We start from the raw sequence: 21,872 nt of genomic DNA, 5'->3' as shown, positions 1-21,872 counted from the left end.
AACCAACTACAAAGCTAGCAGAAGACAAGAAATAATCAAAATCAGAGCTGAACTGGAGATTAAGACATGAAAACCCATTCAAAAAAACCAAAGAACTCAGAGGTTGGTTTTTTGAAAAAATTAATAGAATAGACTGCTAGATAGACTAATGAAGAAACACAGAGAAAAGATCCAAATAAACACAATTAGAAATGACAAAGGGGACATTACCACCGATGCCAAAGAAATACAACTAACCATAAGATAATATTATGAATAACTCTATGAACACAAACCAGAAAATCTAGAATAAATTGATAAATTCCTGGACACATTCACCTTCCAAAGACTGAGCCAGGAAAAAGTTGATTCCCTGAACAGATCAATAACAAGCTGCAAAATTGAATCAATAATAAATAGCCTACCAACAACAACAACAAAAAGTCCAGGACCAGATGAATTCATAGACAAATTCTATCAGGTGTACAAAGAAGAGCTGGTATCATTCCTACTGAAACTATTCCAAACAATTTGAAGAGGAGGAACACCTCTTTAACTCATTCCATGAGGCCAGCATCATATCCTGATACCAAAACCTGGCGCGCGCACACACACACACACACACACAGAGAGAGAGAGAGAGAGAGAGAGAGAGAGAAACTTCAGGCCAATATCCTTGATGAACATCCAGGCAAAAATCCTCAATAAAATACTAGCAGACCGAATTCGGCAGCACATCAAAAAGCTTATCCACCATGATCAAGTGAGTTTTATCCCTGGGATGCAAGTTCAGTTCTACATATGCAAATCAATAAATGTGATTCATCTCATAAACAAAACCAAAACCCAAACCACATGATTTTCTCAATAGATGCAGAAAAGGCTTTTGATACAATTCAATATAGTACATGTTTAAAATTCTCAACAAAGTAGGCATTGAAGAACTTTGCTTCAGAATAATAAGAGCCATCTCTGACAAACCTACAGTTAACTTCATAATGAATGGGCAAAATCTAGAAACATTCCCTACGAGAACTGGAACAAGACAAGGATGCCCACTCTCAGTATTCCTATTCAACATTAATAATAGTACTAGAAGTTCTAGCCAGAGCAATCAGGCAAGAGAAAGAAATAAAAAGGCATCCAAATAGGAAGAGAGCAAGTCAAACTATTTGTTTGCAGATGATTTAATTTCTTACCTAGGAAACTCCAGAGTCTCTGCCCAAAAGCTCCTTGATCAGATAAACTTCCTGAGCTGAAAGTTCAGCAAAGTTTCAGGATACAAAATTAATGTACAAAAATTAGTAGCATTTCTATACACCAACAACATCCAAGCTGAGAGCCAAATTAAGAAAGCCATCTCATTTATAATAGCTACAAAAATAAAATATGTAGGAATACATCTAAGCAGGGAGTTGAAAGATTTCAAAAGCAAGAATTACAAAACACTGCTGAAAGAAATCAGAGACAACACAAACAAACGGAAAAATATTCCATGCTAAATCAGTATTATTAAAATGGCCTCAAGGCCCAAAGCAATATACCGATTCAGTTCTATTCCTATCAAACCAACAACGACATTTTTCACAGAATTAGAAAAAACCTATTCCAAAATTCATATAAAACCAAAAAAAGAAAAATCCCAAATCGCCAAAGCAATCTTAAGCAAAAAGAAATAAACTAGAGGCATCACATTACCTAACTTTATACTATAAGGCTACAGTAACTAAAACAGCATGGCAATGGTACAAAAACAGACATATAGACCAGTGGAACAGAATAGAGAACCCAAGAAGAAAGTAACTCACCTACAACCACCTGATCTTTGACAAAGTTGACAAAAACAATCAATGGGAAAAGAATTCTCTATTCAATAAATGATACAGGGATAACTGGCTAGCCATAGGTCAAAGATTGAAACTTGACCCTTTTCTTTTACCATATAAAAAAATAACTCAAGGTGCATAGTGACCTAAACGTAAAACCTAAAACCATTAAAAGTCCAAGAAGAAAACCTAGAAAATACCATTCTGGACATAAGCCTTGGAAAAGAGTTCATGATGAAGATGCCAAAAGCAATTGCAACACAAACGAAAATTGAGAAATGGGACCTAATTAAACTAGAGAGTTTCTGCACAGCAAAAGAAACACCAAAAGAGTAAACAGAACAGAATGGGAGAAATTATTTGCAAACTATATATTAAACAAAAGTCTATTATCTAGAATCCAGAAGGAACTTAGAAGTTGGTGTTTTGAAAAAATTAATAAATATCATTTATACACCAAATTCACATGTGAAGAACAAAAGACACCATTATAAAGTGGGGAAAGACATAGACACTCACTTTTCAAAAGAAGACATACACGTGGCCAACAAGCATATGAAAAAAATGCTCAACATCACTCATCATTGGAGAAATGCAAATCAAAACCACAGTGAGATACCATCTCACACCAGTTAGAATGGCTATTTTAAAAAAGTCAAAAAGTAACAGATGCTGATGAGGCTACAAAGGAAAAGGAGCATTTACACATTGCTGGTGGGAATATAAATTAGTTCAGCCACTGTGGAAAGCAGTTTGGCAATTTCTGAAAGAACTTAGGACCACCATTCAGGCCAACAACCCCATTATTGGCTATACATCCAAGGGAATAGAAATCATTCTACCAAAAGACACATGCACACGTATGTTCGATGCACCACCATTCACAATAGTAAAGACATGGAATCAACCTAGATGCCGATAGGAATACTACACAGCCATACAAAAGAATGAAATCCTGTCCTTGCAGCAACCTGGATGCAGCTGGAGGCCATTATCTTAAGTGAACTAACACAGGAATGGAAACCCAAATACTGCATGTTTTCACTTATATGTGGGAGCTAAACATTGAGTACACATGAACACAAAGAAGGGAAAAATAGACACCAGGGCCTACTTGAGGGTGGAGGTTGGAAGAAGGTGAGGACTGGAAAAACTACCTATCAGATACTGTGCTTATTACCTGGGCGATAAAATAATCTGTACACCAAACCCCTATGAGAGTAGAGGGATTAAAGTATAGGTCCATGAATGGGTTGTTTATATTTTGACAAATTGTTTACTTTTTTCTCTTTTTTCTTTTGGGGGGGGGTGACCAGAAATACTTCCAAGACTTTAAATATCATTTATACACCAATATTTCTCAAGTCTAAATATCTACTCATGACTTTCCTCTTTAGTTACAGACCCATACATTCCCAGTGACTACTAGACACCTGCAGCAGAGTGACCACAGCTTCCTCATCCCAATGTAAACAAAATGGCACTCTATTTAAATCTGCCCGTCCACTGACATTTCCTAAAGGAATTGATAGCATTGTAGTCATGCTACTGCCCAAGCTAAATTCCTCTTCCAAATTCTAAGACTGGTAAATTCAATCATGATATCTTCTGAAGTTGGATACTCCTCTCCCATCAAGATTGCCAATTAGTTCAGATCCTTGCCATCATTCACCATTCTTCACTACTGCAATAGTAGTGTGTGTGTGTGTGTGTGTGTATATATATATATATATATTTCCTTCTTAAATCCATGTTCTGCTCACTCAATTTAACTTCTGTACTCTTACTACTTAAAAAATTTTTTTTTTGCTTGTTTGTTTTCTTTTGAGACGGAATTTCGCTCTTGTTGCCCAGGCTTGAGTGCAATGGCACCATCTTGGCTCACCGCAACCTTTGCCTCCTGGGTTCAAGCTATTCTCCTACCTCAGCCTTCCAAGTAGCTGGGATTACAAGCATGTGCCACCATGCCCGTCTAATTTTGTATTTTTGGTAGAGACGGGGTTTCTCCATGTTGGTCAGGCTGGTCTTGAACTCCCGACCTCTAAAATTGCTAAAATTGTCATTTTTACCTTAAAATTGTATTGATTTCTCAACCTTTATAGTATTATTATAGGTTCAAACGTATATTATGGCTTATAAGCCTCTTCACAATCTGGTCTTTCTTGGTCTCATTGCCTGAATTCTCATTTCCCTTTATGATAGATGCAGGAGGCAGATAAGGGAAACTGCACAGGATCTTGGCTAGGCCTGCCCACAATGGACTGGGGGCCCACATACACACTGGGAGAATGGGGTGGAGCCATCAGGAATTCACACCTTATGCAAGGGGAGGAGCCTGGCCTCTTCAGCTCCTGTGTGGTGGCCTGGTATTCGATCTGTGAGATGGGATCCTATTTTCAGGACCCCCTCTTTCTTTGCTGAGAGCTTTTTTTTTCGCTTAATAAATCCATCCTCATTGGCTTCACTTAATAAATCCAGCCTCCTCACTCTTCAATGTGTCCACATACCTAATGTTTTCCAGTTGTGAGACAAGAACCCAGATTTTATCTGAACTATGGAGTGAAAAAATCTGCATCATTTATATCTTATTTTCTAGCCACACCAAACCGTATGCTTTTTCCTGAACCCTGTCTCCCTGGTTCATGCCCTGTGGCGTTGTACATGTTATTTCCTCTGCCTGGAATGTCCTGGATTCTCTTTTATATCTAGAGACCTCCTAGAAGTTCTTAGTATGTTTAAATTATTTCTCCCCAACTGTTCAGATTTCCCATATCATTTTGTTGTTACCTTTTGTTATGGCACCATTTCATTCTATTGAAAATATGTATATGCCCACTTATCTCCCCATGTTTATCTCCCCCATTAATCTGATTCCTCATCAAGATTGTGACTTTTTCTTCTTGGTTATGAACCCAAAATGATTATCACCATGCACAGTACCAGTCAGATAGTCAATATCAATACAGTTTTTTGGGTATTGATGTGGGTTTAGGGAGATAGAAGAATAGAAAATCCTAGAGAGATGAAATCCTCATACTTTTCCTATATTTTAGCAGCACACTTTACAGACCTATGTTTAAGTTCACCAGGCATAGAAACAAGAAAGGCAACTGCTGAAGACTAACCCACAGATACTGAGGTTACTGTCAGTGGCTTTGATGTAATTCATTTTGTCTATAAAATGCTTTTAGGCAATTTTCTCCAATTCGTCCGTGGTATCTTCTATTTTTTATTTCAAATGCTAATATCTGTGCTTTCACAGTTACAAAAGTGTCTGAGGTGTTCCTTCAATGTCACTGAGTTTCCTGAGGAGAATTATTTGAAAACAAAGGGATAAAAGTGTTACTGCTCTGTGGTCACACTGGGAGCCCTTCAGAAAGAGCAAAATCTGCTTGCTTCTCAGAAATCACTAGTTAAGACTGATGTATGAAGTCCACGGTGGAAATGCTATTTCAACTTTCAAAGATCTTAACAACTACAGCTATTCATTCACAGGGCCACTGAAAATTCCAAGGACTCACAAATGCTAAAGATTTGACAAAAGATACTAAATTGTTAAACTAGAGTGTAGAGAAGATAAGGAAAACGTTACCTATAAAATATTAAGAACTGTTTAGAAAATTGTTCTTATTTTCAAAGGTGATGGTATATGCAGCTGGTGTTTAATAATATTTTAATTTTGTTACCTTTAAATTTAAAATTTAGTTGTTATTCAAAAATACATTTTCAAGTTTCAAAGACTTTGAGATCACCATTTTATACAGAACATAATTTTTCTTTATGTATTTTGACAAATGTCTATCATATTTGTGCTTTTGAGACTTTTGAGATTATGAAGTTTATTCCCTTAGCCTAACCAAATCTATTTGCTTTCTGGGCAGCTCTCACTGGTATTTAGTTTTTAAATACTAAGCCTGAATATTCCTCTTTGATACTTCTGCATCTTTTAAAAAAATTCATATTGTCATATATAAGCATGTACTAGAGACACCTAGATATGTAATATATACTCATAAGTATATATATTTTAGTGACTTAAAGCTAGTCTGCTCTTTTCCTTCTGCCTTTGGAATTTTGACGGAAATGTATCCTATCTCCCATCAATCTTCTCTTCTCCAGTTAACACACTTTTCATCACATAGCAGCATAAAGAATGATAAAAAATCATTATGAAAATCTTTCTTGGCCGGGCGCGGTGGCTCAAGCCTGTAATCCCAGCACTTTGGGAGGCCGAGACGGGCGGATCACGAGGTCAGGAGATCGAGACCATCCTGGCGAACACGGTGAAACCCCGTCTCTACTAAAAAATACAAAAAACTAGCCGGGCGAGGTGGCGGGCGCCTGTGGTCCCAGCTACTCGGGAGGCTGAGGCAGGAGAATGGCGTAAGCCCGGGAGGCGGAGCTTGCAGTGAGCCGAGATCGCGCCACTGCACTCCAGCCTGGGCGACAGAGCAAGACTCCGTCTCAAAAAAAAAAAAAAAAAGAAAATCTTTCTTGACATAGCATGATGTTACTAATGCACCACTCAGCAGGGCAAGAGTTTTGCTTCTATTTATAGTACTAATAACGCACTTATCCTGACCATCTACAATATCCGCTTATTCTTGCAAAGAATGGCATATATTTACAAGATTTTCAGTGAGTTTGGGATGCTTTCTGAGGTTATAGAACATAGAAAAACTAGTTGGTGCAAAATATCTGAAGACTGCCTCTTAACTTCATTCATGTTCCTGGTTTGTTGTAATAGGCAATCTAAGTCACCATAGTGTGTGCTAATTAGAAAGAGATGAATAATGAGTAATGCCACTAAGATTAACCTGCCTGCCGTGGAATCAAACATTGACATATAGAAATCAGTTAGATGTTATAAATTATGCATTCACAGTAAAATGACAAAGAAGGAAAGGTTTAAAGGTTTTGTCTTCCAGTGCACAGGAAGACAAAATCCTATAGATACAATTAAGTTTTATTTATTTTTTAATCTATAGTTTCATTAAGATTTTTTTTGTTCTTGAAGTGAAATTTCCCTTTTAGTATTTTTATATTTGTTTTTGTTATTGCTTATTTATTTGTGATATTATAGAGATATTAACAACTGCAGTGTTGTTCAAAAGAAAATGATTGGTTTTAACAATGACTATTTACTGGGTTTGGGCAAATGCACTCAGTCAATGGCCTCGGTAAAATGGCCTGCCTGTGGGATGGTATGGCCTCACAGAACAGAAGCAGCTGGCTTGCCATACAAAAATATTTGAACTTGTAAGAGCTAAAGAATTTTGTTTATACTTGTTAACAAGTGAAAGCTTAGGATATATGTATTTATGTATACACATAACATTTTTAAAATCAGCTCTATTGAGGTATAATTTGCATATGACAAATTGTTCCCCATTTTAAATGTAAACCTGTACAACTACTGTCAAAGATGATAAACATTTCCATCATTCTAGAAAAATCCCTATGCCCTTTGCTATCAACATTCCTGTCTCTGCCCCTGGTTCAACATTCCTGAAACTTGACAACTACTGGTCTGCTTTCTGACACTATATTAGTTTTGTCTATTTAGAATCTTATCTAAATGGAATGAAACATTATGAATAACTCCTTTTGCTCAGCATAATGGCATAATCTTTCTTTGGTATTCACCCATATTGTTCTGTGTATCCACAGTTTGTTCCTTTTTATTACCAACTAGTAGCTTATTGTATGAATATCCTATAGTTTGTTTTTCTCACTTCTTGATAGGCCATTGGATTGTTTCCAGTTTGAGGCTGTTATGAACAAAGCTGTGATAAACATTTATGTATAAGCATTTGTGTATATACATTTTCATATTTCTTGGGTAAACACCTGTAAGTTTAATTGGTATGTCACAAAGCAAGTATATATTTAAAGAAGCTGCCAATCTTTTCCCCAAGTGGCTGAAAAATTTAATATTCGAATGATCTTTGTATGAGAATTCTTTTTTTCTGTCTTCTTTTGGATTAACTGAGCATTTTCATATTCCATTTTATCTCCTCTGTTGACTTAGAAATTTTTCCATTTTGTTTCCTTTTATGACAGTTGTTTTAGAATTTACAATATGTATCTTTGATTTATCATACTCTAATGTTTTACACTACTTTACTTATAATGCAAGACATTTATAACTGTATATTTTCACTTTCCCACCTTTATAGTATTGTTATTATACATATTATGCTATCAACCCCATAATATGTACTAATATTTTTGTTTTAAAGTTTTTGTTTTACAGATGAAAAATGCGAAAAAAAGTCATCTGTCATGTTTATCCACAGAGCTACCATTCGCTATCTTCTTCACTTCTTTCTGTAGATGTAGATTACTGCATGGTGTCATTTTCTCTCATCCTAAAAACCTTCCATTAAATTTTCTAGCAGTGAAATGCTAGTGATGAACACTCTTTGCTTCTTTTGTCTGAAAATATTTTTATTTTGCATTCATATTTAAAATATATTCTCACTAGAGATAAAATCCTAAATTATGAATATTTTCTCTTTTCTTTTTATTAGAAATTTCATTTTATTGTCTTCAGTATTGGCTTTTTTCTGACGATGTCCTCTTATCCTTATTGTCCCACTTACAAGAAGTGTCCCCTAGCTCCAGACTGATTAAAAACATTTTTCCTATTAATTTGACTATTAAGATCTTTTGAGTAATTTTCTTTGAGCTTATCATATTTGTAGTACTTTTTGCTTCTTGAATTTGTGCTTCAACAGGTTTTCATTAAATATGGTAAATTTCAGCCACTATTTCTTTGAATATTTTTCCTATAGATCTTAACCCCCTTTTCTGGGACTCTGTAAGCATATTAGACTGATTGCTGTTGTTTCGGAGGTCTCTAATGTATTACTTCATTTTGTGTTGTTATAAAAGAATACCTGAAACTGGGTAGTTTATAAAGAAGAAATATTTATTAAATTAATAATTCTGCAGTCTGGGAAGTTCAAGAGCATAGAGTTGCATCTGGATGGCTTCTGGAGAGGGCCATATGCTGGGTCAAAACCACTGTGAGAAAGCAGAAAAGCCAGCTGGCACATATAAAGTGATCCATGGTGAGAGAGGAAGAAAGAGAGGGTCTAGGAAGCTGAACTGCCTTTTATAACAACCTATTTTCAGTGATTTATCCAGTCATGTGAGAGCAAGCACTTACTCCGGCAGGAGGGCATTAATCTACGGATGAGTGATCTTCCCCATTACCCAAACACCTTCCACTAGGCCCTACCTCCCAACATTACCACATTAGTGTTCAAATTTCAACATGAGTTTCAAAGGAAACAAGCTACCATAGCAACTGAGCTTATGTTCATTTTCTCTGAACTTCAGATTAGTTTCTATTGCTATGTTAAGTTGACCTTTCCATCTGCATTGTCTAATCTGGTATTAAGTTCATCTAGTGAGTTTTTATTTCAAATATTTAGTATTTCAACACTAGACTTCTCACTTAGTTTTTAAAAAATGTATTTTATTTCTCTCCTCATTATATTCATATTTTCTTTAAGCCCTTCAGCATATTTTTAATAGCTGTCTGAAAGTTCTTCTTTGCCAATTTCATCTTCCAATTGTTTCTGGTTTTGTTCCTATTAACTGATATTTTGTTTGTTTGTCTTTTGGTTATGGTTCAGATTTTCCTGCCTCTTCACGCTTCTATTTTTTTATTGGACACTAAATATTATGTATTTCATGTTTTCAAGGTCTGCATTTTTATTGTCTTCTATTATAGAGTAGCGATTTTTGTTATGACCAGTATTTAGGTTAATTTAGGATCATCTTGACCTTTCAAGACTGGTTTTTAAGTTTTGTTTGTATAGGTCTAGAATGGTCTTTACTCTCAAATTTGATACTTCTAGGTCTTACTGACTGCCCAAATTTTTAATGAAGTCTATTCACTCCAGCTGAACAAACTCAAATGTCTCTATACTCTTGGAAATTTTTCAGCCTACTATTCTCCAATAGTGTCTCTCTGCCTAGACTTACGTAGTTTTACTCCAGGCACATCAGCTTAGTATCGGGCAAAATACTTAAAGGGATCCCTGTGTAGATTTTGGAGATTTTTCTCTGTATAGTTACCTCCTCTCCAGTATTCTACCACTCAAATACCGGTCACCATAACCTTCCTGAACTCGAGTTTATCTCTTTTCAATTCAGCAAGTCTTCTCTGTTGTGTTTGAGTCTTGCCTTTCCTGCACTGTGGTTCTAAATATGTCTCTAGGCAGAGAGAAGGATGATAGGCCTTACTCCATTTTTCTTCTACTCAGGAGTCACAGCTCTATGCTGCTTATTTTTCAGTTGTTGAAAGCATTTGTTAAAGTTTTTTTTTTTGTTTGTTTGTTTGTTTTTTAAGTTTTCTAGGTTTTGGTTTCCAATGGCAGGAAGGCAAATATGGTGCTAGTTATTCTCTGATGGCTACAGAGATGATGTATTTCAACATTAAAAATTACAACTATTTGCCATTCCCCATTATACACCATTTTATAATGAAAAAAAGAGCGTCCAAATCCTACATTGGTCAAATTTTTTAAAACCTCTACTATGACATTGGAACAAGGTCAGGATTTAGAAATTTACCTGTTAACTTTTTTGTTGTTTCATTTTCAAAATTTGCCTTGTGTTACCCAGTATTTTCATTAAAAAATTCTTCTTTCTTACAGTTAAAGAAGAAGAGATTATCTCTTTTTTTTTTTTTTTTTTTAAGGCACACACATTACACAGTCTCATCAGCTGGTTACCTGGATGAGAGTGAGGGACTCCAGTACAAGCAATGTGACTAAGTAGCATTTTCTATGACTCATTGGTACAAAAGTCATTGAGGGTTTTGCCATTACTTTTAACATCAAAAAACACAATGACTTTTGCACCAACCTACATCTTAGTGATGTTATGACTCAGATGTAGCACACCAGCACTTCTGAGACTGGCAGAGTTAACGATCCTCTTTGGCACAATATATACCTGCCAGGTAGTACAGTTGTAGCAAATTTTATGTAAGAGAAATAATAAAAATGGTAAGAAACTTTTTCCTTTCTCAAAAAGATATAGCCATATCTTTAAATCTTTAAGGGCCATCATCTAATTGGGTTAATATTTAGATTATTAGAACAGGTGGCTATTTGTTAATAACAACTGGCAAGTAGGGTCTCAGATTTTATTCTTAGCTCAGCAATACATTAAAATATTTTTCCCAACTTAGACCAATCAAGTCATTTTTTCCTTTCTTTTTGCATATGAGAGTCCTTTTTAAATGTCCCCCCACGATCACAGTTGTACATTTTTAATAGTCATAAATAATGACAAAATGAGGTTTTCAAATATGTATTAATTACATAAAATCTATAAGCCTTTGTAGAGGAGCAGGACATACTCGGTCTGATAACATATACAGAGTCACAGATTCATTGCAACTAGCAGACTGGCTTTCTCAACCTGCGTGTGCATTTATTTGATGTACGCAGGATTAAGAAACCATATGAATAGTTCTAAGGGAATGATTTCTAGAACTTCAAATTCTATATGTTCTTATTGTCTTCAATCAATCTGCCTAGGAATGTACCGCAGCTGACAGGCTGTCCTTTCCAATCTCTCCTTCCCATACAGTTCTCCTACTTTACAAAACAAAGACTCGTTTCCTCCCTGATCTTACTATGATATATTTTCCTGGAAAAGAAGAAAATTCTGGTACAAACTCTACCAGTTTGTTCTTTCTGAACAAGAAAGAAATAAAGAATGATTTGAAATATTGATGATATAGTTGATAAGGTGAGTGGCATTAATTACTGGGTAACATTTCTGCTGCAAATGATAGAATAAATGTCGAGTAAAAGATTTTATAAGGATAATGGAATCAAAGTGTGAGTTCAAGGAGAAGAAGAAATATCATAACATTTCTGACTATTTCAAAAAGATTTGGTTTAATGTGTTTGGATGATAGGTACCAAATTGTATGATTTAAAACTTTTGAAATCCATCATGGAACTATAGATGTAAACTTAGAAATGTCTCTAGAGCAAAGCCACGAACGAGGGGTGGGAGGGAGAGGGTTTATTTGTTAACTGCTCCTTTCTATTGGTCTTACAATTGGAAATGTCAGACTGGCACGGGGCTCTGCAGCTGGTCTTCTGGATATTTATGGTTGTAATCAGGAGCCTGGCATGTACTGATACATTTCATGACATGTTTCTAATGGCAGTTATCTCAAAGGTCCTCATTATATTTTGCTGTTGTGAATGAGCCACTTGGCATTTAAGAAGCAAGAAATAATTATGAGAGGTATACAGAGGTCACTTGCCTCAGACTTCTAAAGAAAAAAGACAGGTTCTCTTAGTTGATTTTCCAAGAAAAAAAATCACTGTCAATATGTTTGGATCGCATATTTTAGGATTTCTCTGTGTTTTCAGATACTGCGCATAGCAAAGGCAGATGGCCCATGTATAATAAAGAAGATTTTTAAGTTGTCGATGATCAAATTATATATTATGCAGCCAGAGATCATTTTGTCATGCAATTAGGCCAGGGAATTTGCCGTAGGTTCCTAAATACCAAAGGTGGTGATGTCATGACAGATCCAATTATTTGACAGTGGAAGAAAATGCCACCATGGATAGAGAACATCTGAAGCAGCAGAATTCTCTCCGATATTCACAACTGAAATCTGAGCCTAATGTCTTACCTTAAAAAAAAAAAGAAATGAAAAGGCAGAAGCATTCAAACTAGGACTCTGCCTGGGGCTTTTAAAAATTTTGTGGAGGAAGGACTCATAGAACAATAATGAGTAAGCATATACTTCTTGTGTGATTTAATGTCCCCACACTCAAATAATCCTATTGATGTTGCCAGTATTTTCTGAATATATGCTGGGAGTCTTCAAAGTCTTCTCTAAATGCTGTAATGTATTGACAACAAATTAAACTTGGCTGAATGTAGAGATTTTCTCATTATGAAGTCTCTAAGGATATGGAATGTCAGTCACTGGTCTATTTAGATGATCAAATCCTACCTGACTAGAATTTCACTTCTTAGAAAACTCAAACTCTAGTGTTTACTGTAATTGTTACATACCTCTCCCCAAAGCAAAATAATGTAGACTGTTTTCTACATCTGGCAAAGCACAAATAACTATTATTTAATGACACAAAAGATGCTGAGCCTGAAGTATTTCTAACATATTTCTCCAGTGGTTAGTAAGAAACAAGAAAAATAACTATATTAACCCAAGTGTAGAGAAAACAAGGATTTTAATTAGTGAGAGTATCGTATCATAGGCTCCACTATAGTAATTTGATAGAATGCAATTTGTAGAATCAAATAAAAAGTAATCATGTTATAATAAAGACAGTAGAATAGGGCATGCAGAGAACTGAGGCAGTGTCATACCCAATTGATGTCCCTGGGTAGTAAATCCATTAGTTTCTTGACTCTAGCTCATGAGAATGCATGCTAATGGGGCAATATTTGAGGACATTAATTACATCTGGCAATATTTGGATAGCTAATATTTTCACTTATATTGCTAAATAATAGGATTTATGTGACCAATTAATTTTTGGAGTTTTCACACGAGGTTAAAAGAATATAATTTTGCTATTTATACGTTTCCCTCAAATTACTGTATTTTCCTTTTACAAAAGAGTCATTTCAGTGTTAATATGCCTGATTTTAAAATCCTTGATTCAGTGATAAATATGTAAATGTCTCCTTGTCTAGAATGACTCACGTGAATAAAAAATTCTACATACTAAGTTTGAATAATGATATCCTATACATATTCATTTGCTTTTCCCAAAACTAATATATAGTAAGTCTATAAAATATATATGTATATGTGTGTATATACAATATTGTACAAACAAGAAAGTGAAATAATACTGTCTTTAGATTAAACTATTGCAATTTTAAAATTGAAGTGTTTTTATAGAGTGAAATTTAGTATAATTAAAGAGAAACAGAGTGTGTGTAACACTAGAGAGTGTTGTTTTCTCTTAACTACACAGGATCACACAACCTCAGAGTCTTCAAGAATTATTCATGCAGGCTCTGAATAAACATCTGAATCTACATATCTGTCCACTATTCATGAATTTCAGGTGTAAACAACTCCTAGGAAAGAAAGAAAAAAAAAAAACATTCTTTTAGGTGAAACTCCTTCTTGATCTTGGTCACACTTTTTTTTTTTTTCCTTTGAGAAAGAAGGTCTCACTCTGTTGCCAGGCAGGAACGTGGTGGTATGATCACAGCACATGGCAACCTCTGCCTCCCGGGATCAAGCAGTTCTCCCACCTCCCAAGTAGCAGGGACTACAGGCCACGATGCCCAACTAATTTTTTGTATTTTATGTAGAGATGGGATGTTGCCTAGGCTGGTCTCAAACTCCTGAGCTCAAGCGATTCATCTGTCTCAACCTCCCAAAGTGCTGGGATTACAGGCATGAGCCACCACACCTGGCCAGTCACACTCTTTAATACATTCTATTATATTTACATCACTCTTAAATAGCATCATCCAGGATTCAAGAAAATGTTGAGGAATAAATTAGTACAAAGCAAAGTCATATTTAAAATGTAATAATGATTCTTTTAAAACTGCATAACATTTATATGTTTGTATATTTATATGTTTTATATATGTTTATATGTTTATTTTTCAAGTGTAGGTCCTAATTATTTGATTTGCAACTGTACTTATGAAGTTGGATACTTAAGATATATTTGTTCCTCTTAAGTGTTCTCCCATCTGATTTGGACAATCGTTCCAATTTGTCAGGGCGTTTTTGGATCCTAAGTTTGTCATTCAGTGTTAACTGGCCCAGGGATAAATTGTTTGTAATTTTGAGAAGTATGCTATCTATGGATTCTTTTATATCCAAGATAATAATGCTGATTAGCATAAGGTGATACTCTGCTGAAATTGGAAAAAAAAATAATTTGCCATTGAAATTACTCATCACCGAAGACATTTGTGAATTTTACTTTGTCACCTTCCCCTCATTTATTCTATGAACCCTAAGATATACTTTAAATATAACAATATGTAAGATTTCTCTCATTAACAATGTTAGAATGTTTCCGTCTATTGCTCTGGATTAGAGGAATATACGGGTGGAAAGTGTTTGGATAAAATATTTTTATTGTGATCTCTCTTAACACTAGATGGGTTCAATAGCTTCTATTCATATGCCTGAGTATAAATCATTATTGTGATATTAGGATATCCAGAGATTGGTGTTAGAAGAAGAAGAAAAGCCTAGTTTGTAATGACTCAGGTTAAAATTCTCACTTAAAAGTATTAAAATAGGTTTTTCGAACACTATTCTATGATATTTGAAAAGCACTCTCTTTGTAATTTTTTTTTACTCAAACTCACAAATACTCCAATTGCAATGAACTGTTTGTGTTCCCCTACAAATCCATATGTTGAAATCCTAACCTCCAATGTGATGATATTAGGAGGTAGAGCTTTTAGGAGATAATTAGATCATGGAGGCAAAACTCTAATGAATGGGATTAGTGCACTTATAAAAGAGACCCCAAAAAGTTCTCTACTCCTCTTCTTCCCATGTAAGGAAACAAGAAGATGGTAGCCTGCAATGTGGAAGAGGGCCCTCATCAGAATTCAACCACGGGGACACCCTGACCTCTGATTCTTAACCTCTAAAAATGTGAGAACTACAGTTCTGTTGTTTATAAGCCATTCAGCCTATGGTACTTTGTTATAGCAGCTGGAATACACTGAGATATCCAATAAGGACATTTCCCAAGAGGCATAATTATATAGGCATGTTTTGATTTGTACTATAAATACAATTTTTAAAAATAGGACATTACTAAATTGGACAATATTAAGACACAATATAAAAACATGCTTTTAAAAATAAGCATGTTTTGAGATCCTTTTTCAAATTAAAATTATTCTTTAATATGTAAGAAGATATACTAAATAAAATAGGACTGCGGAAAAGGCATAAAATTAAAATGTATAATATTCTGGAACTTATGTAGAGAGTAAATGTGTTTTTTAAAAAACAAGATATAGCTATGATTTAACATTTGCATTGAAAAAAACTGTAGTTTTGAGCCAAAGGAAAGGATTTACAAAGCAGAGTTTTCCATATTTTATAAAAATATCACTACAAAAGTGATACAGATTTAATGTATACATTTATCACATAAGAGTTCAAGTAAATGTGGAGATAGATATAGAGATGGCTATTCATAGAAATTGAAATATCTTCTTTCTTTTTAATTTTTTTGAGATGGAGTTTCGCTCTGTCACCCAGGCTGGAGTGCAGTGGCCTGATCTCGGCTCACTGCAACCTCCACCTCCCGGGTTCAAGCAATTCTCTGCCTCAGGCTCCTGAGTAGCTGGGATTACAGGTGCCCACCACTAGGTCCGGCTAATTTTTTGTATTTTTAGTACAGATGGGGTTTCACCATCTTGGCCAGGCTGATCTTGAACACCTGACCTGACCTCGTGATCCACCTGCCTCGGCCTCCCAAAGTGCTGGGATTACAGGCATGAGCCACCGCGCCCAGCCAAAATGTCTTATTTCTAACATTAAACACTTAACATTATTTCATGGAGGAAAATTGGATTTTCCATAATATACTGTTTGGTGCCAAAATGGAGGGGATACTTGCTTAAGCTGGAATAGTACTTTTTTCAGCTCTTTTAAAGATACCCTGTCTCTACCAAAAATACAGAATTAGCTGGGCATGGTGGCACATGCCTACAATCCCAACTACTTGGGAGACTGAGGCAGGAGAATCATTTGAACCTGGGAGGTGGAGGATGCAGTGAGTCGAGATCACGCCATTGCACTCCAGCCTGGGAACAAGAGCGAAACTCCGTCTCAAAAAGCAAAATAAACAAACAAAAAACAAGCAAACAAAAAACCACCACCACCACAACAAAAAATCTACTGCAAGTGTAGTGAAAAAAGACAAGTAATGCTTAATGAGTAATCACTGTTTCTGCCTTTTGATTGATAACATAGGTTAATATCCACTAAGAGTCTCACAGTATATTATCATTGCATATATTATGTAAAACTGATAGTTAATTTCAGCCACCAATAGAGTGGTCGGTGAAGAAATAATTTTCTCTCTCCACATGTGTCATACGTGGAATTTAGGCAGCATTACTGATGATCCTAACGTGTCCACTGTATATTCTGTGCAATTAGTCAGCTGGTTAGTGCAAAGAATATATCCAGTTAAAGAACTGACCTAAGAACTAACAAATGTGTATATTCCTCAGTATGGGGAAATTCAGCATTTAATATGAGAGAACAGGCTGTGTTCATGATGGAGCTGACAAATTTGCAAAATAATACAAAGTAACAAACAAGATCATGGAGAAATAAAAGCATAAAGTTCTATTGCAAGTTATGTTTGAGAAGTCTATAAACGATCCAAGTTGAGATAATGGAGCTATCCAGCAGACCATTATAAAGATCAGAGGAAAGAAAAAGGAGAAGCATTTTATATTACTCTGCTTTTTAGAATATAAACAGCCTGTGGGTGGTGGGTTACCTTTTTTCCCATTTAGTACAATTTATCACATAACCCAGGGGGAAACACTTAATGAGTATTATTTTAATTGGAATTGTATTCGACTTAAGGTGCTCATATTTCAAATCCTAGGATTAAAAAAAAGCTAGCCATAAAAAAACTGTGCTTCTGGAGCCATTTGTCATTCATTTATTATATGGGAGGAAATGCATAGGAAATTAGCCATACATACTCATTTTGCATTAATCATAAAGGAATATCAAAATGTCAAACTCAATAGCAAACAAAGCTCCTTGGGAAGTTTCATCAGCTCGGGAAGAGGTTAAAACTGGCATGAGGCGATCCCATGATCTTCTCATAGTCTCTCTCTCTCTCTCTCTATATATATATCTATATATATATATATAGATAGATAGATATCTCTCTTTATATATATCTAGATATATATCTAGATATAGAGATAGATATATATCAAATAGATATAGAAAATTTGATCTATCTATATAGATATGTATATCTAAATATATATATATATTTGAAGAGGGCATTGGGAATAACATGTTAATTTATTTTCATTCATAGATCATTTTTGCTACTACTAGTGTACTGCAGACAGGTGCTAACATTCTAATTTTATAGAGGATTAAACAGAAAAATGAAATAACAAATGAGGTTGGGGGTGAGGGACTGCCTGCAAAGACTCAGGTATCCTTTGACTTGTGGGTCCTGATTTATGATCCCCTGGAATCTCTTCCATGAAGCTCAACCTTGGGGAAGAACTGGAAGCAAAGCTACAGAGATTCAACAAGTTGAAGACAGTAGGCATAAGAAGTATTCTATGTGCAAGTAAAAAACAAAGGACAATCAACAAAAATTGAGATCTATGATGTCAACAAGGAGCCTGGGATGACATTGGTGGTGAATAAATTCCTCAAGCCAAAAGAATGGCTGCAGTGGCATTTTATGGTGAGCTCAAGACCTCCCTGAAAAAGCAAAGAAGGGGTTTATTTTGGAGAGTAAAAGCAAAGTTACAGAGACAAGAGGATAAGTCAGCAGCAAAGCTGGAGCTCTAGGAAGAAAGGAATCAAAAGCCAACTTGGCCTTTTTTGACCCTGTCTCTCCCCTCTTCACAAAGCTTCCATAGTTCCCCAGTACCTTCAGAATAAAATCCAATTCCTTGGCATGGTGGTTGCCACCCTGATGATCTGGTTTAAACATATCTTTCAGAATATGTATTCTATGATTCATTTACCAGACTCTTCACCCAATTTACTTGCCAAGAAGTAGACAAATGGAAAGCAAACTGGATTGCTTAGAATTTCTTAAACCAGTTCAGAGCTTTTCTGTATCTTTTCCCTCTATCAAAACTGTCTTTCCTCCTATCTTCACCATCAAATGAAACGTCTCCTTGAACAACCTCAAATAGTACTTTATCCTTGAAGTGCCCTTCTCCAACCTAAAATATTTTTTAACTTTCTCTAAAACCATAGTATTTTTACCATTTATAAAACCCACATGTGAGAAGCCATATGTTTTAATTATTCATACCTGCCTTATATCCTTCTCCACCCAGATTATTATACAATTCACATAACAACTGGAGACAAGTGCGTTTTGTTTTTAAATCCCAGACCCATGCCTAAAACAGTGACTTACATATAAGTAGTCATTGAATACAAGCTTCTTGTACATATTGTTGGGCTACTTTTCAATTAGCCAGATGAAGATTTCAGTATTCTAATGTTTTATTTCTTCTAAAATGGCTCTAAATTTTAGTGCTAAAAATAACAAAGGAGTTTGTTAAAATTCAGACTCTTTGGAGCTTCCCTCTAACATTCAGGTTTAGTAGATCAGGTGTGGGGCCCCAGAATATGAAAGTAGGTGCTGTGGTTTGGATATGGCCTGTTTATCCCCACCAAATCACATGTTGAAATTTGATCCTCAATGTGGGGATGGTGGGAGATGGGACCTAGTGGGAGGTGTTTGGGTCCTGGTGGCAAATTCCTCATGAATTTCTTGGTGCTATTTCTCAGGTAGTGAAAGGCTTCTCCCTCTCAGGAGACTGGATTAGTTCTTGTGGGAATACATTAGTTCCCGTGAGAGCAAGTTGTTGTAAAGCCTCAGTGCCCACTTCGCCTTTGACCTTCTCTGCCATGATTTGATGCCACACAAAAGTCCTCACTAGAAGCTGAGCAGATGCTGATGCCATGCTCCTTGTTCAGACCACAGAACTGAGAGCTAAATAAACCTCTTTTTAAAACAAATTAACCAGCCTTAGATATTTATTTAAAGCAACACAAAATGAAGTAAGACCGTAGGCAAGCTCCTCAGCTGCTTTTAACGCAGATGGAGACCATACTTGGAGAATCAGTGCTCTTAGTGGTCCATACTAATTGGCCTCCAAAGAGTTTTGCTCTTTCTTGTGCAGTATAGGGTTTTTCTAGGAATTGGTAGCCAAGGTCAAAACTACATTTTCCAGCCATTTTGTACCAATACCTACATGAACCCGTATAACTACTTCTCAATTTTGACTACTCTTATTTTGTTGGCAAAATAAGACTGAACTCTCTTTGTTTAATTTCTGTGACAAAGATTTTATGAAATGAGAGATGACGTAAATGACAGAGTCACAAGACAGAAGTGGCATCAGTTCCCATAAGCCAAACATTTGCCAGGGGAAAGTGAGTTTTCTACCAATCAGGAAAGCCTGTTTAGGACTTTCATGAATGAGAAATAAACTTTTAAAAGCTTAGCCATTATCCATTTTGGAATTTTAAAAATAGTAGTAAAATAATATTATCCTAAATAATACATTTATTTTTCAGAAACCAAAACAGAATTGTTTAAACAAAGATCGTTAGGCTTTTATGGTCTTGCTCTATTAAATAGGTAGAACAATATTTTAAATTAAAACCTGTGAAATACTAATAATTATGGGTTTCAGAAGAAACTTACCAATGGGAACATATCTGGTTGAGTTTCAACGCTAGTAATTTTAATGAAGGCATATTGGATTGTATGAAATATCCATCTTAACATTTTATTTATAGGCCTAACAATTTTTAATCTCTGTATATTAATAACAATTTATAGAACACTCTGTCATTGTAAGTGATCTTTTATGAAGTCATGAACTGAGAAGAATTAACTGCCTAAAAGTAAACTTTAATTTCTCAAAATTAAAATAAAAACAAAACAGAATGAAGCTAAATTGTGGCAAAAAGCTATTATAGCAAAATTTTACCTATACCTTGGTGCTCCATGAGTTACAACAGAAACTATCTTTTTAAAAATCCTGTTTAGTTTCCTAAATCTGTTATTTGTTCCTATAAACCAAGGCAGCCTAAAATTGGTATAGCTGACTCTTTGCAAAGTACTTTGCTAATTTGAATATCCTCCCTTTCCTCAAATTTATGAAGCATTTCACGATGCAGTAATAACAAACAAGAGACCATAGATTTCCCCATACACATATCATGCACTATTGGATCAAATATCATTTATAATATTATTGCATTCTACAGGAGCTATTATTACTCCCTTTTGTCAGAAAAGTGTTGAATTTTCCCAAGCAGAAATAAGTCTTGTAGCTCTTCATTTGCATTTCAGAAGCCTCATTTCCAGGCATTTACTCTTTGTATGTAAACAGATGGATTTTAAATATTAAAAACCCATTTGGTATGACTGAAAACTTAACCGCCTACATTCTCCCATTACAGAATTCTTGGGTGTGAAATTGAAAAGTAAATTATATTATGTTCATTCTGAACCGAGTTCATCTCCAGCTTTGTCTTTGTTAAATTGAGGGGAGGTTTATTTATGGACAAAGATTACAAAAGAAACTGCTGGAAGGCTGGATACGGATCCCAAACTATGAAGAGGTAACTGCAGTTGATTTCCAAAGGTGTGGTTTGGGTATATCTGAGATAGTATTTTTCTTTTTTTTTCAAATGCTTAATGAATATACCACAGACAAATAAATTGTAATAAGACAGAAAAAATAAAAGTGGGATTCACTTTCCTGAGGTTTCCCCAGTTTGCATGTCCATCTACACCCCACCTGCTAATGTTGCTGCCTGTTGCATTTCACCAAAAGTTTGTCTAAAAGCTTTAGATTGAAAGTCAGCCAATATTAATGCTCTATCTCCTTACTAAAAAGCAACACATGGACAATTGGATTATAATATTTTCCCCATAAAGCAACTGATATTTTGGAAAACAGAGGAGAGTGGCTTCAGGTGAAGAAGAATAAGCAGCAGGAGTTGAGGCAAGTTTTGAATAAAATATCTGTTTTGTGCAAAGATGCATTAATAAGTAACAGTAAAGACAAGTACCACGGGCCTCTGAGTCTCCTTCCTCTACCTCTATTTGACCTAGCAGGGCAGATTTGATTGCTCTATTAGCTGTAGACATTTCATCTAGAGTTACACAGAGTAAAAAACTGGTGCATTATGCTCACTCTCAGAAGTAGTAAATTTTCCAAAAAAGACAGTACAATTAGAGAGAGAAACAGAGAGAGAGCGAGTCTGCACGCACTAACACA

At 35.3% G+C, this 21,872-nt stretch overlaps 1 protein-coding gene across 3 annotated transcripts in view; it reads right to left on the bottom strand.

The window, feature by feature from the left end:
* The window catches only part of GALNTL6 (polypeptide N-acetylgalactosaminyltransferase like 6), a 1,222,748-nt gene that overhangs the window by 424,825 nt on the left and 776,051 nt on the right, over positions 1 to 21,872 (bottom strand). The gene's annotated exons all lie outside the window — the stretch shown is intronic.

Source organism: Theropithecus gelada, chromosome 5 (genome assembly GCF_003255815.1).
Source record: "Theropithecus gelada isolate Dixy chromosome 5, Tgel_1.0, whole genome shotgun sequence".
NCBI classification, from domain to species: Eukaryota; Metazoa; Chordata; class Mammalia; order Primates; family Cercopithecidae; genus Theropithecus; species Theropithecus gelada.
This window is presented reverse-complemented; position numbering and strand designations above follow the sequence as displayed.